Source organism: Trematomus bernacchii, unplaced genomic scaffold, assembly GCF_902827165.1.
Source record: "Trematomus bernacchii unplaced genomic scaffold, fTreBer1.1, whole genome shotgun sequence".
Taxonomy (NCBI): Eukaryota; Metazoa; Chordata; class Actinopteri; order Perciformes; family Nototheniidae; genus Trematomus; species Trematomus bernacchii.
The window spans coordinates 207949-223350 of record NW_022987685.1 but is presented as its reverse complement, the minus strand read 5'-3'; positions in this window follow the sequence as shown (position 1 = coordinate 223350).

Below are 15402 nucleotides of genomic sequence, written 5' to 3'. Positions count from 1 at the left end.
ATTTTTAAGACCTTCTAAATCATATTTAAGACCTTTCTTATTTTTTTGGTCATATTTAAGATCTTTTTAAGGCCTTCAATTCAGATGATCAAATTTAAGACTTTTTAAGACTTTTTAAGACCCCGCGGGAACCCTGCCCCCCACTACTCAAGTACAATATCTGAGTACTTTTAATCAAGTACAAGATCTGAGTGCTTCTACTTTTACTCAAGTACAAGATCTGAGTACTTATACCACCTCCGTTTATAGCCTATGAAAAAAACTATTAGAAAACGAAGGCTAAAGCTAACGTTAGCAGATAGTGACAATGTATGCTAGTTAGCTAGCTCGACAACGATAATATTGCGACAGAAACACTTTTCAGTGCACATCACGGCAGCAGAGCCTTATTATACATCGATCAGCAGAGCCGACAGGCAGGGAGCACACAGATCGCGCTGCATTATAATATATATATACACCATACATGTCATGATGGCACATAACAGCTCCCGGCCGCAGATTACTCCGGGTCCCAGACCCCCCCATACCCCAAAAATATTTTTATTGCAGATCTACATGAATCACACAAACGACCTATTTTGGATTCAAAACGGCGAATTTCGCCAAAAGGTGACAAGTTTGCATCCCTAACTTTTGATACTTGAAGTATATTTAGCAAAGAAATGTGCTAATGAGTATTTGTTCTAAAGTAAAGGATCAGATTACTTCTTCCAACCTTGAATAAATAAAGTATGCCTTGAAATATATTTAATTGTTCATAGTTGAATGACTTCAAACATTACTTTATTTAAGCTATTGAAGCATTTAACCTGCTTGTTAATAAATGACATAAATGTGCCCTTATTTTAGAAACAAATCTTAACCAGCTTCACAATGAATTTATAAGAACAGTCACACACTCACCTCAGACAAGATGCAAGAGAGAGCCAGTAAAAGTTGAACGTCAATACATATATGAAATGAGCAACCAATCAGAGTTCTCCTTCTTAAAATATGTATTTTCTCCCCTCCAATCAGAATAGTTAATATTTACATTTGAATGTCAACTGCTTGCTATGCAGTGCGTGCATGCGCATTGCTTTCGTCTACGGGGTTTCTGCAGGGTCCCGGCTGTCACTAGTGTCTCTGAGCGGGCGAGCTGCGCTGAGTGAATTTGTCAGACACATCGCTGTGAAGTTGGGGATTCTTGGGACATTTGTCTACCTCGTTTGCCTAATCAGGTAAGTGTGTGTTTTACCTAACAAGGAATGTTAACAGTAAAGTGCACTGTACTATTTAAACCAAAATATAGATACTACCCACCACAGTTAGGTTTGCTAGCTTAGCTACAGATGGCGTTGAATTTCTGTTCAAGCACCTGAAGGCGTTTATAATGCATTTAAATGGTGAGATGACCGGTGTTAAAGTAAACCGAGCCAGACATATAACGCTATAACTTTACACACAGCATTGATTGGGATATGACAACGTTGCCGCTGTGTTGAAACTTAGCCTTGACTGGCGGAAATGTATGTGTTATACATTTTCGCTGTGAGCCGTGTTCATACGTTTTATACAGAACTTGTGTGTATGTGTGACGATACACGGAACGGGGGGGGGGGGCGGCATTGTTGTTCCGCCGTTACACCGGTTATTAACGTCTGTTTATTGGGGTAGCCGGCAGCCGGTGACTCTGACATTGTTGTGTTACAGGTCTTGTTGTTTAGTTGAGGGTAAAACACATCTCAAACTTCGTGACTTTTCCTAAAACGGGTATATTAATCATCGAGTGAATTTTGGGGCTTGGGGAATTAAGAGAGAGAGAAAAAATATATACTTTGCCGCAACACTTGCCGTGTTTAGGTCACGCAGCTCAGTGCTCACCTAAAGCTCAGCCGCTGACGGACCGATGAGCGGAGCAAAACACACGTTTCAAGTTAGACCAAACACACTTAGCTATTTTATCTACCTCTGGAACTAGCTAAACTAGTTATACATTTTATGCACAATACACTTTGTGTAAGATTTAATTTTGAGCCCAGAGATGCCGTGCTGTTGAGTTGCAATTATAACCTCCACAAGCTGAATGGTAAGACTCAGTAGATTGGTGCTAAAGTTAGAATCAGTGGATATGTATTTTGTTGTTTAGTTTTCCATAGCACTCATTCATGCATATTTTACTTTTCCTCAGGACACTGACCATGAAGAACGATTGCTCAGAGGTGTGTCTGTGGCCATCCTCACCGTCATTGAAGATGATGATGCCGCCATATCGCCAAATGTGCGAGACGTGGCTGTTGTGTTGGAAGGGACCATTGTACTGCATGACCTACCAGACCTCTCTACTGCCTTTGCATACCTCTTTGGCCTACTTTATGCAATGAACATGGATTTTCCAAAGGAGATGAGGTATACCTTTGAAGCCATTCAGACTATCTTTTAAGAGCTTGGCTCTCGACGCTCGCAGTGCATAAGCTCTCGGAAAACAAAGCTTTTGCTGTGAATGTTAATGGGGAAGCCAGACATGACTTTAACCTATGTTTCGCCTGTTCTAGTGCATTGTGGTTAGTGCTCATGTAAAACCTCACAGCATTCATTTCATTTGAAGCATATAAGTTCCCTTCTGAAATAGAGAATCAAAGAATGTGTGGATGTGTAAGTTGCCAGTTCAAAAGAGGGGCATATCCAGTATTTCTACTGTTCAAGTTCATTGTTAGTGATCAGGTAAAACTTCAATGTATGTACATGCTTGCACATGCAGTCATTTTAAGCATGAAGTCCCATTTGCCTGTGAAATTGAAATGTGTGGAATTGTGAGTTGCCAGTTGACAAGAGGCACTGGATTGTAATTGTTATATTTGTTTATTCTTAAATTCTTTGATTGTGATGTGCTGAAGAGGCTGAGGCCTGATATATCACAATGATGCCAGGTGTGTGAATCCTATTTTGACCTGATGGATAAAAGCAGAAGCAGAAACCATCCTCACAATCTGTGTTCAAAGGCCATCGTCATTTTCTGTTTAAAGCAGCTTTGCTAGATGTTTATTATGTCAAGAAATGTCCTTAACTTGTGTTATGTTGCAAAACGTGCATTTTTTCAAATCCATATATTCAGCATGTGAAGAATGCATGTTATCAACGTCTAGCAAAGCTGCTTTAAACAGAACATGATGATGGCATGGGGTCTGCGAGATAGCGAGACACAGAGGAACTCAGCCTGAGCACACACACACACACAGCTGGGCTGGGCGAGTCGGCTGACAGCTTCCATAAGGGCTGCATAGACAGGTATTTTCTGTGTTAGAGTTTTACTCGCTACAGGGTGTACTTTGAGGGTTTGTGACTCTGCAGACCGTTTACATGCAGAAAAACCTACATAACACACAAGGGGATGGGTAATAACCAGAAAAGCATATGATAAGACCTTTAAAAGAGAGAATGTTTTGTGTGCTAAAGTAGACAAAAAATGTACAAAATGTTCATATAATTGAATTAAATCGTAATAATCAACTGAATAAATAATGGCTCTTTTTTTGTTAGTTCATTTTCAATGTCTGACATCAATGTTGATTGAAATCTTCAGCGTGACAATATCTCAATGTTGATTCAATTACTTTTTGCTATCTGGGGTGTCTGTGTGTGTCTTAACTGTCAGCCATGTTGTTGTCATCTAACCAATGAAAGCAAATAAATATATATATATATATATATAGAAATATACAGGGTTCCCGCGGGGTCTTAAAAAGTCTTACATTTTATAATCTGAATTTAAGGCCTTAAAAAGGTCTTAAATATGACCAAAAAAATAAGAAAGGTCTTAAATATGATTTAGAAGGTCTTAAAAATGATGGGATTTGAAAGGTACTTCTGTGTTGCGATAGCGTCTAAATGTGTTTTGGGGGAAATGTCCGGGCTGCAAAGTAACCAGTACGGTGAGAGCCTTTCAGTTCCCCCCAACAATTTGTATTGAAATAAATCAACATGGAACCAGTAATCACTAACTTTGTTTCCCCCGGCCCCTTATTGGAGAACACCCAGCTAGTAACCTAGCAAGCAAGCTTCAGCTAGCGACAGTCAGAAACTCATGTATCTTCAAATCTACTTACAAATAAATATTGGGAAGTGTAAGTTCAACCGTATTTGGTTGGAAAACATCGAATTTAGTGCTTGGTTGAAACCAGTGGAGGGGAACGTGTTTGAAGCCCGCTGCACCTTTTGAAAAATAAATTAGCGTTTGTTTTGCTAATGTGTTAATTATTTAAAACAAATAATAATTTGAACAGTATCTTTTTAACTGTTGATTACCCTGAACCTATAATTCAACTGCAAAACCAATACAAAAATAAATTAAATAAATTATACATTTAAATAAATAATATCAAAATAATAAATACCAATAAACAAGATCAACAAATATTTTGGAGCGCACTTCCACAAGCTATTAAACATGTATAAATATGATAAATAAAAATAAATTAGACTAAAATTAATTAGATCAAATATGTTGTAGTGCACTGTCACAACCTAGCAAAGCAAAATAATTTCGTAATTGTGGCAGGCCAAAATCGTAATTGCGATTAAAATATGATTAATTGCACACCCCTAACACACAGACACACACACACATACACTTTTTGTCTAACACGCTAACACAGTGCTGTACTGTTATGCCTTTACATTTACTTTGTAAGTAATTATGGGACGTATTTCTTCTTTCATAGCAATTTTCCTTCATACTTTCTTGCTGTGAAATAGGTCTTAAATTCTATTCAGTGGTCTTAAAAAGGTCTTACAAACTCTTAAATTTGAGTAGGCGAAACCTGCAGGAACCCTGAATATAGTATACCTTGAAATATATTTAATTGTTCATAGTTGAATGACTTACAAAAATCGAAATATATAATATTTACATTTGAATATCAACTGCTTGCTGGGTTAGCAATGTTATGCATTTATTAATATCACATTTAAAAAAATGAGCGACCAATCAGAGCTCTCCTTCTGTTACATTTTTTGTTTGCCTTCCAATAGAAATAGTTAATATTTACAGTAAAAAAACGATGTGTGTGTGTGTGTGCGTGTGAGACGCGTTCTCGCGGTAGCCAATCAGCGATGAGGATCTCAGCCTGCCGTCACCTACGTTGAATCAGAAAACCATCAGCCGTTAGCTGTTAGCACACAGAGCTTACAGCTCCTCATATCTGTTCAGAAACTGGACAAAAGTTAAACATGAACAAAACACAGACTGTCTGTGTCATGGTGAATACAGTCGCTGTTGTATCTGTGTCTGTATCATGTTCTTGTGAGTGTGGACGGAGCAGATACAACGTTAGCCTGATCGATAAATCAACCCAGGGTTTCTCTGAGCGCTTTTACGTGAAAGGGGCGGGGTTAGCAACATTTGACCAATCACAAACCTGGAGAAGCGTACTACTGACAGCGCAGCATTATACTTCATGAATGAAGTAAACTATCATGTATGTTAGACAAATATGAAGAAGATAAACTTTAAACATCCATGATTTTAACACATAATCCATCCATGATTTTAACACATAATCCAGAGTAAAAGCAGCATAGCTGCAAGGTGAAAATATAACAGCTGGTACAAAAATGACCGAGTGTTTGAATGCATACATTAACAGGTTTGAATGGATCTGACTTTAATTACGTTTGACTCGAGTGTTTCGTCAACTTAATGTGTTGCAGTTCATACTTTGGCATACAGTATGTGACAATGTAAGTGTGCACGACCAGAAACGGCTCGAGAATCTGATACAGATAGGAAATATATGATATGATGTGAGATGATGTGATGTGAATGATAAGTGCGACACGTCTGCACAGTGTCGCAGACTCTACGCAATGCTCTGAGTTGCTTTGCTCCGGTTACTTATCTTGTGGCAGATATTTAAGTAAGCTTGCTTGCTGCAAATGTAATAATATTCAGATTGCTCTGAAGATGGGCAGTGATATTCTATTTTGTTTCATGTTCACACAGTCGGTGATCTTTTGCCGGACCTCTTTTCCTGCATAGCCTACAGCAGTTTAAACTGTATTTATTTTATCCTGTAATTATATGACTTGATAGCTTTACACTCTGCACACTGAGCTCTGATTGGTCATCAGGCGGTGCTTTCACTGAGTTGGGGTCCTTCTCAGGTCGATTAAATGGAATCCTTGCGTCCCTCACTTACGTTGTTTCCCTGCGTTTAGTCCCTCCCACCAGGGAAGCATGGAGAGACGCAAGGAAACCACGAGAAGCAGGGAAATGAGTTTTAAGAGCAATGGGACGTCCTTTCCTCCGGAGCGTCACGTGAAGCGACGTCCGTTTGTGATGACGCCGCACAGCTGTTCGTCTGACAGCAGCTCTGTCCCCGTTATTTTCACAAACACCCCCGCCTCTGTTAGTACACTTTACTGACACACACATTTGTATCATCTGTTGTAGACCCAAATACATTAAATAAAATAAGAACTCATTCTCAAAAAAGATGAACGCCATTCTTAAAATGTATAAACGAACAATAGTTGGATTAATATTGAATAGAGTGCACAATAGAAATAAAATAATTCAGAGAAGAAAAAGAGATATGTTATCTATCAAAACCCAGTTAGATTAACATTCATTAATCATTGGATTGCACACTTTGTTTGTGTGGATATGTAGCACATTAACATGTTAAATAGCACTTAATGACTGACTGAATGGAAATCACATTAAATGAAAATGTAAAACGAAAAAGTGATCATGAAAATGTTTCCAATAAATGAATAAAATAATTTTTGACCACTTTGTTGTTCAGATATATCACATATTTGTAACTGAATGATGCATTAATTGAAACAAAACACAGTATAAACTGAGGAGTGAGTCCCGTGAGTTTCATGTGTTTTCTTCACTCCGCTGGGAAACTGCCAATGCTAACCTGAAGTTGACTGCGAAAACCAGAAGTCGAGTGTGTGAACATCCGGTTTTCAGAATAAAGCAGCTTTCAATTTGAACAGTGTATTCATTTAACTCCACATAACTCAATTTCACATGCTCCAAACGGCCCCAAACTTCACATGTGTACAGCCCTAAAGACATATTTGTGTCACTTTTGAGATTTAGTCAAATGTCGTTGCTATGGTAACAAAATGGTCGCCGTGAAACACGGTTTTCTCATAACTCCAGTTAACATGCTCCAAACGTCCCAAAACTTCACAGGTTTGATACCGATGCAGCCCTCAACACATCTAGGCGTATTATGGGGTGTCATCAAATTCTGTTTCCATGGCGACAGATCCCTCGCCATGAAACACAGTGTTGTCATAACTCGATGGAAAATGGTCCAAACTGCACCAGACTTCAGATGACAGTTAATGGTCCGGCCCTCAACAGCTCTACGCCAATTCTGGGATGTCATCATATGCCGTTGCCATGGCAACGCATCCCTCACCAAAAAACACAATGTTGTCTTAACTCAATGGAAAAGGTTCCAAACTGCACCAGACTTCAGATGACAGTTAAAGGTTCGGCCCTCAACAGCTCGAGACACCTACACACACACCTCGACGTGCGGACAACAGCCTGCGGAGCGTGGAAGACCCGCTCAACGCTGCTTGCAGCTTTAATTAGGGTCTGAGACCATAGGTCGGCGAAGACCCTATTGAAATCGGTCGCGCAGCGACCGATAAACCTGCAAAAAACACCCAAAAACAGGGAAAACGACCGGCAAAAGCACAGAAAAGGTTCGGAAATAGTGACGGCAGATAGTCCGCGCGAGCCCAGTCACGTGGGCTTTGCCCACGTGATTGCAACTCGCATAATTAATATCGTTACGATCAATTTAGTCGCTCGCGAAGCGAGCGATAACCATGCAAAACCCACTAAAAACAGGGAAAAATAGGGGTAAAAGCCCATTAAAAGTGGCCTAAATCATGACAGTAGGTAGCCCACGGCCTAGCACATTATTGATATTGGTCCGATTATTATTATGATTCTTATTTTAGAACATCGCGCGCACTTTTGACCCCCGCCACATATGTGAAAACTCACCAAATTTCACACGCGCGTCAGAAGTGCGCAAAATTTTGATATTTAATTGGTTCCGGAATATTACGTAAAAAATTGCGTAAGCCACGCCCACTTCCGTTTTTAACGTTAACTCCCCCTACTTTAACTTTCACGTAACCGAACGAAACTCGCTAAGCATATCTAAGGTGCGGAGACAAACAAAAAAGCCTCTTGGAGGGGTATAAAATAACGTACAGGAAGTCGGCCATTTTGAATTTGGCATCGAAAAAGGCGTCAAAACGCGATTTATCGCGTTTTTCGTCCTCCGCACAAAATCTATCTTCTCCCAGGGACTTTATCCGTACGACTCGAAATTCGTCAGGTAGCATCTCGAGACATGGGCAATTCAAAGTTATCACGGAAGTTTTTTTCTTTCGCACGGCGCAGCCGTTATTTAGCGCCAAACTTTGCGTTCGCTCGATGCTAGGCCCATACTTCGCCATGGAACACGATGATGTCATAACACCAACTGACATGCTCAGAACGCCACCAAACGTCACGTGATGGTTAACACTGCGGCCCTGAACAGCTCTACGTCAAATGTGATGTTACTTAATATGGCGTTACCATGGCAACGAATCCCTCGCCATAAAACACTGTGTCGCTCTAACTCCAATGGACACGGTCCCATCGTCCCCCAATCTTCACTTTTATATCACCGGTCCATGCCCCAACAGCTCTACGTGAAATCTGAGATCTCACCGTATGCCGTTTCCATGGCAACGAATCCCTCGCCATAAAACACGGTGTCGCTGTAACTCCAATGGACACAGTCCCATCGTCCCCCAATCTTCACTTTTATATTACTGGTCCATGACTCAACAGCTCTACGCGAAATTTGAGATCTCACCGTATGCCGTTTCCATGGCAACGCATTCCTCGCCATAAAACACGGTGTCGCTGTAAATCCAATGGACACGGTCCCATCGTCCCCCAATCTTCACTTTTATATCACTGGTCCATGACTCAACAGCTCTACGTGAAATCTGAGATCTCACCGTATGCCGTTTCCATGGCAACGCATCCCACGCCGTAAAACACGAGGTTGTCTTAAATCAATGGAAAAGGTTCAAAACGGCACCAGACTTCAGATGACAGTTAATGGTCCGGCCCTCAACAGCTCTACGTGAAATCTGAGATCTCACCGTATGCCGTTTCTATGGCGACGCATCCCTCACCAAAAAACACGATGTTGTCTTAATTCAATGGAAAATGATCCAAACTGCACCAGACTTCAGATGACAGTTAATGGTCCGGCCCTCAACACCTCAATATAACAATAGTGAGTTTTCCTCAAAAGCTGTTGCCATGACAACGTATCCCTCGCCAAAAAACATAACTCCAGTTAACATGCTCCAAACGGCCCAAAACTTCACAGGTTTTATACCGATGCAGCCCTCAACATATCTAGGCGTATTATGTGTTGTCATCAAATGCCGTTGCCATGGCGACAGATCACTCGCCATCAAACACAATGTTTATGATACTGCTGTAACTCGTACGTATGTATGTACGTTGTCCGATCGGCCTGAAACTTCCCACGTTTGCCAACGGCCGAGTCCTCGAGACACCTACACACCTCGACGTGCGGACAACATCCTGCGGAGCGTCGAAGACCCGCTCAACGCTGCTTGCAGCTTTAATTATTATTATTATTATTATTTTGTTTCATTTATATATTTACATATTCAATGTTTAACATATCATTCAATCTAAATGTCAACATGTAGATTACACATGAATTTTGTTCTTACCTTATTGAGTGCTATATGTCATTGCCTTACTAAAAACCTGAAAGTCTTTCTTTGTTTTCCAATCAAGTATTTAGCTCCAAATATTTACATTTTGATGTTCATGTTATAATATTTACTCAAAATGTATTATGTTAGTTTTCATTTTCAAATGCCACATTTTTAACATTTTTAGATCAATTAAAGGATCATTTAGTTCATATTCAGCATGTCAACATGTAAACATGACAACAAGTTTGAATCAAGTTAAGGATGATATAAAGATGGTATTGTTTTTGTGAATATTTATGTTGTTGCATTTTGTATGTTTTAAAGATATTCCAGTCTAAATGTCAACATGTCAACATGTCGTCAGATGCGCCGGTGAAGATGGCCGCATTGTCTTTGTGCTCCTCTCCAACTTTGCCCATTTTCGTATTTTGTACATATTTCTTTTACTTTTGCCGTTTTACTTTTAACATGGTTCGCAACATGCTAGCCGACCGCACCTACTCTGCCATACAATATAGCAGAGAGGAACTTTTCCAATTGCGAAACTTCGTGGACAATATTAACCCTCCGACAGACAATGGAGATTCACCATGGCTACCTGTTGCTGTTCTACCTGAGAGACGCAAGAAGAAGACAAAGCGAGGATGCCGGGCCGGGTTGCTGGTCAGACTGAGAAAACGTGAGAATCGGCCCCCTCTTCCGAGTATTCTTCTGGCTAATGTTCAATCCATTGAAAATAAGCTAGATGAACTCAGAAGCCGGATTGCTTTTCAACGGGACATTAAGAACTGTAACGTGTTAATTCTCACTGAGACTTGGCTCAACCCCGCTATCCCGGACTCCGCTATTGTCCCTGACGGATTCTCTATTTTTCGTCAGGACCGGACTGCAAACTCGGGGAAAAGTAAGGGAGGCGGTGTGTGTGTAATGACTAACAACAACTGGTGCTCAGATGTGAAGATTATTTCATCGGACTGTTCCGCACAGCTAGAGCACCTCATGATCTCATGTCGGGCCTTCCATCTGCCGAGGGAATTCACATCTGTTGTGATAACAGCAGTGTATATCCCGCCGCAGCCACTCGCCGACAACAACACGGCACTCGATCAGCTGTTTGGGTTTATTGATAAAACCGAGACTTCACGGCCAGATGCGGCGTTCGTTGTGGCCGGAGATTTCAACACCGCCAACATGAAGAAGGTTTTGCCAAAATATTACCAACACATCAACTTCCCGACGCGCGGGGGAAACATACTGGACCATGTTTATTCCCCTTTCCGGAATGGATATAAGGCTCTCCCTCGCCCTCCCTTCGGCAAATCAGACCATATCTCACTACTGTTGTTGCCTGCTTACAAGCAGAAACTTAAAAGGGACAGACCGATAACAAGGACAGTACAACGATGGAGCGAGGAGTCAGATTCAGCACTGCAGGATTGCTTTGCATCTACGGATTGGAGTGTGTTTGAGGACAATAACATCAACACACACACGGACACTGTCATCTGCTACATTGGGAAATGTATCGATGACGTGGTACCGAAGGTTTCTGTACGGACATTCCCAAATCAAAAGCCCTGGGTAAACGGTGAGGTGCGCGGCAAACTGAAAGCGCGCACTCTCGCGCACACAGCGGGAGATTTGGAGGAGTACAGGAAGTCTAGGTATGATCTCCGGAGAGCAATAAAAAATGCAAAGAGACAGTACAAAGAGAAGGTGGAATCTGACTTCAAAGGCTGTAACACTAGGAATATGTGGGCGGGACTAAGGACAATGACTGACTACAAAGGAGCAGCGGGGGGTGCTGCGGGAGTGTCTGCGTGCGCATCTCTCCCAGATGAGCTAAACAGTTTTTTTGCACGCTTTGAGAGCAGCCAGGCTGTGGAGGTACAGAGGGACCAGGAGCTACACTGCCCTTTTGTTTTAAATAGGGCAGATGTGTGTAAATCCTTTAAAAGGGTTAACCCACACAAGGCTCCTGGACCTGATGGCATCCCTGGCCGTGTTCTCAGGGTGTGTGCAGTTCAGCTGGCAGAGGTGTTCACAGACATCTTCAACAGGTCCCTGCTGCAGTCTGTAGTCCCCACATGTCTTAAACACTCCACCATCATTCCTGTCCCCAAAAAGACAATCATCACCTGCCCCAACGACTACCGCCCAGTAGCACTCACCTCCATCATAATGAAGTGCTTTGAGCGGTTAGTCAAATTATTCATCACCTCCTCCCTCCCTGAATCTCTGGACCCCCTGCAGTTTGCCTACAGAGCAAACAGGTCCACAGACGACGCCATAGCCCTCACCCTCCACACTGCCCTCTCACACCTGGACCCGAAGAACAGGAACACATATGTGAGAATGCTGTTCATTGACTACAGTTCAGCATTCAACACCATTGTGCCCTCCAAGCTGGCCATCAAGCTCAGAGACCTCGGGCTCAACAGCGCCCTCTGCGACTGGATCCTGAACTTCCTGACGGGCAGACCCCAGGCAGTGCGGGTGGGAAACATCACATCCTCCACCCTGATTCTTAACACCGGTGCCCCTCAAGGCTGCGTGCTCAGCCCTCTCCTCTACTCCCTGTTCACCCACGACTGCGTGGCCACACACAGCTCCAACACCATCGTGAAGTTTGCTGATGACACGACCGTCATCGGCCAGATCACAGACGATGACGAGACGGCATACAGAGAGGAGGTCGAAAACCTGACATCTTGGTGCCAGGAGAACAACCTCCATCTCAACATCAGCAAAACAAAGGAGCTGATTGTGGATTACAGGAAGCAGCAGGGAGAGGGACACGCCCCCATCGCCATCAATGGGACTACGGTGGAGAGAGTCAAAAGCTTCAGGTTCCTTGGGGTCCACATCACTGAGGACCTGACATGGTCTCTTCACACCACCACCATCACCAAGAAAGCTCGACAGCGGCTCTTCTTCCTCCGCAGGCTGAGGAGGTTCAAAATGGATTCCAGGATACTCTGCAACTTCTACAGGTGCACGATAGAGAGTATCCTCACTGGCAGCATGACGGCCTGGTACGGCAGCTGCACCGACCTCGATCGTAAGGCTTTACAGAGGGTGGTGAAAACTGCACAGCACATCACCAGGACGGAGCTGCCATCCATGGAGGACCTTTACTCCCAGCGGCTCAGGAAGAAATCACTACGGATTATCAAAGACCCCCATCACCCCAGCCACAAACTGTTCTTTCTGTTGCCGTCTGGCAGACGTTACCGCAGCATCCGGGCAAGGACAAGAAGATTCGGAGACAGTTTCTTCCCGCGGGCAGTGAGACTGTTAAAAAATTGAACTGTTGAAACAACTTCAAACATTCAACTGCTACTCAGTAGTATGTATCAAATACCTAATATATATATATCATTCCAATAACTTGTATATAGACTCATACTGCACTATTCCACATCATAACTTTATTTCATTTTTATAACTATTATTATTTTTGTATTGCTCTTGCTCTTATTGTTATTATGTTATGTTATTATGTTGCATTGTTGGAGAAGCCTGTGACATAAGATTTTCAACTGCATAATTACTCTGTAGCTATGTCAGATTGACAATAAAGAACCTTGAACCTTGAACCTTGAACCTTGATCCTTCAGGTGGTTTTTCTTACCTAATCCAGTATGATATTTAATTCTCTTTGTTCAAAATCTATAACCACTTTTATTCTGTCATTTAAGAATCTGATATCACATATTTACATGTATTACTCACTTAAAAGATCATTCAATATAAAAGTGCTATTGTCAACAAGTAACAGCATCATATATGATCTTTCTTTTACTCAGATCTTCTAATCTTTTGTTTCTGTGAAGTATCTGATTCTTTCTATTTACGTAATAAAAAATACCATTCATTCTTTATACTGTTCATTTCTTTATAATGTTAACATGTATACTTACTATTGTTTACTATTTCAATAAAGAGACCAAATCTGCAGACTGGCTATGAATGTCTTTAATGTTTCCCAGATCAGAATCACAGCATACAGAGTATAATAACTTCTAAAGTAAACAGAAATATCATCACCTCATTTATTTATATAGTTTAAATATACTTTCTTTTCATAATCATATTTTTTTTAATTCCAGGTGCAACAGGTGTGTGTGTGTGTGTGTGTGTGTGTCACTGTCTTTACCGTGGGCCACATGAAGTCATTTTGGTTTGCTTGGCTGACTGCAGTTTGCTGAGGCTAGGTGTGTCCACATACATCCAGTCTGATCCACGGCTAATCACAGGTTCAGACTCTGAAAGTGAGAGACATTCAGATTAACTTAAAGTTGAATTTAAACTGTTAACAAGAAACTAGAAGTTAAGAATGTTTTTAAGGATGTGTGTGCATGTTTTGCTTTCTAGTGTTTTTGTGTTGATTTGTCCCATAACTGTATATTTTGCTAATTAAAAACACATGATTACATTTGGATAAAGAAAGTATAGATGGAAACACAACAAGGGGAAGTCGGTCCATGTCATTCATTATCTTCATCTTCAGGTCAGCGGAGTTGACAATAATGAATAAATGACTGACCTGTATTCAACCCTGAGCATTGTTTTAACAGTGTTAAAGATCAATTCAGCCAGTTATATAATTGTTCAAGAAATCAATCACATGGTCTTACTGAAAACTGTCCTTTACCTATTCATTCTGAACATGGACTCCAGCAGACTACTGACATCTAGTGGACATGAATTGCAACAACACCTACTTTAAACTCAGGATTTCTCTTTCTAATTGTTATTTTTTTAAACATAAAGAAATGTAACCTTAAACATTTCTTAATTGGACCTGACAATTAAAGACAATTGTTAATTTATTGTTAGCACTGTCATTATTTTAAAGTAAATAATTTAATTTAAAACTTAACCATAGCCTCAAGACATGCAAAGTGAATTAAGAAGAGCAACTATCTGCAATTGACAACAACTTCATATGTTTAACTACAGTTGTCCCAATTGAAGCTCCCGTCACAGTGTACTGACTGATTCTGCAGTCCATTGCTGCTGTCATCATCAAACATCTCCACACACAGACAACACAATCATATCTGTCTACTGATTTATCAGGAAAACTCACAAGGTTTATCCCAATATCCATCCTCAACTTGACCCGGAAATCGATCGTTGAAGGACGTCATGATTCCTTAAACGTGTGCGGAGGAGAGAGGAGGGAGTAGGCTTTTACATTTGCTTGATTTTTTGTAAAACAGAAATATCTTTGATTAAGGATGAGATCCTTCTCTACGACACATTAAAGTGTTTGAAATAAACGTACACATTAAAAAATAATGGTTTGATAATAATTATTGTCACTATTAATGAATAATTTACAGTTCCTAATAGTGGTGTTGTGCACCGACAGAAATGCTAGAGAGATGCATGTTATTTACGTTTGCTTTCTCTCATTCCAGGCTTCCTGATTATTTTCACCCGTGTCTCCTGTGCTCATCAATGTCAGCCCCGCCCCTGATTGGTCCCACCTGTGTCTAGTTACCCTGTGCTTATATTCCCCTGTCTCCCAAGTGTTCTTTGTCAGTTCGTATTGTCTCTTGCTATGGTCAGGTCTATGCTCTTTGTACTCTTGTAAAGTTGATTCCTCAC